We start from the raw sequence: 5,144 nt of genomic DNA on the forward strand, positions 1-5,144 counted from the left end.
GACATTCCAACCAGATAGCGACTCAGCTACCCCCCTTGCAGACTTGGGGGACTGTAAATGATCAAGAATTAAAATATATACAGTATCTCACAAAGTGAGTACACCCCTCACATTTTTGTAAGTATTTTATTCTATCTTTTCATGTGACAACACTGAAGAAATAACACTTTGCTACAATGTGAAGTAGTGAGTGTACAGCTTGTATAACAGTGTAAATTTTCTGTCCCCTCCAAATAACTCAACACACAGCCATTAATGTCTAAACTGCTGGCAATAAAAGTGAGTACACCCTCCAGTGAAAATGTCCAGATTGGGCCCACTCCCCGGTGTTATGTGACCTGTTAGTGTTACAAGGTCTAAGGTGTGAATGGGGAGTAGGTGTGTTAAATTTTGTGTTATCGCTCTCACTCTCTCATACTGGTCACTGGAAGTTCAATATGGCATCTCATAGAAAAGAACAGGATTTCAATAAAAAAAGAATTGTTGCTCTTCATAAAGATGGCCTAGGCTATAAGAAGATTGTCAAGACCCAGAAAATGAGCTGCAGCACGGTGGCCAGGACCATACAGCGGTTTACCAGGACAAGTTTCACTCAGAACAGGCCTCGCCATGGTCGACCAAGGAAGTTGAGTGCACGTGCGAAACGTCAAATTCACAGGTTGTCTTTAGGAAATAGATGTATGAAAGCTGCCAGCATTGCTGCAGAGGTTGAAGGGGTGGGGTGGGGGGTGGGGGGTCAGCCTGTCAGTGCTCAGACCATACGCTGCACACTGCATCAAATTGGTCTGCATGGCTGTCGTCCCAGAAGGAAGCCTCTTCTAAAGATAATGCACAAGAAAGCCTGCAAACAGTTTGCTGAAGCCAAGCAGACTAGGGACATGGATTACTGGATCCATGTCCTGTGGTCTGATGAGACCAAGATAAACTTATTTGGTTCAGATGGTGTCAGGTGTATGTGGCAGCAACCTGGTGAGTACAAAGACAAGTGTGTCTTGCCTACATTCAAGCATGGTGGTGGGAGTGTCATGGTCTGGGGCTGCATGAGTGCTGCCGGCACTGGGGAGCTACTGTTCATTGAGGGAACCATGAATGCCAACATGTACTGTGACATACTGAAGCAGAGCAGGATCCCCTCCCTTCAGAGACTGGGCCGCTGGGCAGTATTCCAACATGATAACGACCCCAAACACACCTTTAAGACGACCACTGCCTTAGTAAAGGAGCTGAGGGTAAAGGTGATGGACTGGCCAGGCATGTCTCCAGACCTAAACCCTATTGAGCCTCTGTGGGGCATCCTCAAATGGACATTAATGGCTGTGTTGAGTTATTTTGAGGGGACAGCAAATTTACACTGTTATACAAGCTGTACACTCACTACTTTTCATTGTAGCAAAGTGTCATTTCTTCAGTGTTGTCACATGAAAAGATATAATAAAATATTTACAAAAATGTGAGGGGTGTACTCACTTTTGTGAGATACTGTATGTGAACGGAGCCTAAACTGTAGAAGAAAGTGACTGGATAGGTCTGCTATGGGTTTATAGTACGTGTAGCAAAATACCTGGGACCAATTTTTTCAGCTTTATCCTGTGGATTGTCTAAATAAATAGATCGAAGGAAAATGTATAAAAAAAGCTATCATTGTCATTTTTAGAAAAAAAAAATACAAATAAATGTATGGTGCTTTAAATAAGAAAATATTATCAAATACAATAAAAATTCCAATTAAAAAAAAAAAAAACATATTACAAATATACTGTACATACAGTATGTGGAGTGGCAGTTGGGGGTTGAGCGGGGCATTGCTGTCCTACAATTATTGTGTATATAGGGGAGGAATGAAATACAAAAATTCTCAACCCTTGAGCCTATGACATAATTTATGTTGAGTGTCACCATATACTAGGGCATAGTTTTTAAAGAATACTGTGCTTAATTTACATTATGTTAGTGTGTTTTAGTTAGGAATAAACTAAAGGATAGACAGAGAAGTCTATTTATATAAATTTACATACAACTACAAAAAAAAAAAATGATATGGGTACATAAAACCAAATAAACACATGGCCTAAAACACTTTATTAATAATTTCACGATATAGTATTTTGTAATGTGCACTATTTCATTTTTTCAGTCCTTCTATTTTTTTTTCTATATGTTAGTTTACTTTTTATGATGCACATTTTTTTTTTCATTTTCACGCTTTGCCCAGCGTCCAATGAAGGCAAACTATATGTGCTAACCACAATCTTGATGCAAATATAAGCAGCATTACACAATGTTACATCATGTTACAAACAAGATGAATATCAAGCTTTAACTGTAAAATATGCGGATTCACATATGTAATCTGTTTAGTAATCATACCATCAAAAGAATTGATCAGACTTCTGGGTTTAGGTCTTGAAGCAAAATAAATATTCAAAAGGCACTAATCTAGTTCAAAGAAGGCACTAAATTCTGAAAAAAAAATAGTTCTATTCTATTTAAAGGGGATTTTTAATCATTTAAAGTTATATATTGTAGACATTCTCTTTTTGTTGTACAGCTTGTATAACAGTGTAAATTTGCCCTCAAAATAACTCAACACACAGCCATTAATGTCTAAAACATTGGCAATAAAAGTGAGTACACCCCTAAGTGAAAATGTGGCCACCATTATTTTCCAGCACTGCCTTAACCCTCTTGGGCATGGTATTCACCAGAGCTTCACAGGTTGCCACTGGAGCCCTTTTTCACCCTTCCATGATGACATCATGGAGCTGGTGGGTGACCTTGCGCTTCTCCACCTTCTGTTTGAGGATGCCCCACAGATGCTCAACAGGGTTTGGGTCTGGAGACATGCTTGGCCAGTCCATCAGCTTTACCATCAGCTTCTTTAGCAAGGCAGTGGTTGTCTTGGAGGTGTGTTTGGGGTCATTATCATGTTGGAATACTGTCCTGCGGCCCAGTCTCCAAAGGGAGGGGATCATGCTCTGCTTCAGTATGTCACAGTACATGTTGGCATTCATGGTTCTCTCAATGAACTGTAGCTCCCCAGTGTCGGCAGCACTCATGCAGCCCCAGAACATAACACTCCCACCACCATACTGAAGAAAGGAAAGACACTGCTCCAGGTGTATAGTGTGTGGTGATTGCCAGGAGATAGGATATCCAATAGAGTGCTGGCCCCGGCCCGCCTCTGTGGGAACACGTGTGTATGGGTGAGTTCACGGTATACACGATGGGCTGGACCTTCAGCTTGATTTTATATTTAAATCACCACTGAGATGCCCTTTGGGGCTGAGGCTAGGTGATTAATTGAGTTGTGCACAACTGCTGATCGTTAAAGCCCCCGGTACACCTGTTTTCATTGGGGCGGTCTATTTAAGATCTATATTTAGCTACAGTCATTGTAATGATTAAGCACAAGATGTATGTGTGAAACGCGTCTACGAGACTTCATGTTGGTGTCTTTGGTGTCATCACTTGCAACTTTTTGGAAATAAAGGTATTTGAAACCTATTGGAATCCCTGGATGTGCGGCTATTTCTTTTCCTACAAGTGCTCCCACCACCATGCTTGACTGTAGTCAAGACACACTTGTCTTTGTACTCCTCACCTGGTTGCCGCCATACATGCTTGACACCATCTGAACCAAATACGTTTATCTTGGTCTCATCAGACCACAGGACATGGTTCCAGTAATCCATGTCCTTAATCTGCTTGTCTTCAGCAAACTGTTTGCGGGCTTTCTTGTGCATCATCTTTAAAAGAGGCTTTTGGGACAACAGCCATGCAGACCAATTTGATGATGTGTGTGGCGTATGGTCTGAGCACTGACAGGCTGACCCCCCACCCCTTCAACCTCTGCAGCAATGGCAGCGCGGCTCCTCCCCTCAATAAATTTGCACTTAAGATAATGTGCTATTAGCCATTCCTTTCATTTCTGGGACACATATTCCGGGAGGGCTGAGCTCCCAAACGTGGATTTTGGTACCCTAAGGAAGATTGAGCCTATTAGTGGGGAAAATTGTGGGAATACAATCCGGGACAACATCCCTGGGGAGTCCACCTATGGAGTGTATATCTCTCAGCCTACCCTATTTTTTGATTTGGTAAGAAGCCATCTATATTTTCATAACACGTGGTGATACACGAATAGGGTGGAGATAAGTCACATTGAGGAATCACTGTTTTATTGGCTGAATTTTGCACAGTTTCATGTGGATCTGGTAAGGAGACACCATACTGCCTATGTTCATTTCATTTCACTGGTGTCTTTACACTTAAGTGTCTGGATCATCTTTTTCACTGGGATCCTGTGTGAAGGAGTCACCTTGATCTACACTTGATTGAGAGACTGCTTAATACTAATTTTTGGTATCACGTGTGTTTTGTAATTATACAGTTTTCAAGTTGCAGGTGTATGGGTCACTTACATATATATTACCAGACTTGTATAAAGTACTCGAAATTTCTACTTGAGTAAAAGTACAAGTGCTCGATCAAAAAGTGACTTGAGTAGAAGTGGAAGTGCTCGCAGAAAAAGTTACTTAAGTAGAAGTACTAAAGTATTCAACATTTTTTTTACTTAAGTATTGCAAGTAGTTTTTTCAAAAAATGTGCTACTTAAGTACTAAAAGTAAAAAGTACCAGTAGTTTTGAAAAAAAATTTCTACTCAAGTACTGAAAGTAGAAGTACAAGTACTGTGTTATGTAGTTATTAAAGAAAGAAGTCAAAAGTTTGAACATCATATTGGTTTTTATTATTTCAAATAATTTATTCAAATGATTAACCTGTGTTTGTTAGTAGTTTCTTGATGCACTTTAAGCGCTGTAGCACCATTTATTTGTTTGTTTCATATTTTCTTTTTATTGGAAAGATTTGGTATAGCAGCTTTTATTATACACAGCCTTTATTTTTGTATGCGCTGATTTACAAATGACATTATACACATTTTTTTGAGCTTTATGCAACCTGCCATCTACTGTTCTGGCAGTGGTAATTTTTTTAAAAGTAACGAGTAACTATGCAGCACAAAAAAAAAATACTTGAGTAGAAGTATCGAAATCATTGAAAAAATGTAGTGAAGTAAAAGTAGAAGTAGGAGAAAAAAATTCTACTCCAGGAAAGTACAGATACCGCTTTTCAGTACTTAAGT

This window comes from Pelophylax lessonae (assembly GCF_965119305.1).
Source record: "Pelophylax lessonae genome assembly, chromosome: 12".
Taxonomy (NCBI): Eukaryota; Metazoa; Chordata; class Amphibia; order Anura; family Ranidae; genus Pelophylax; species Pelophylax lessonae.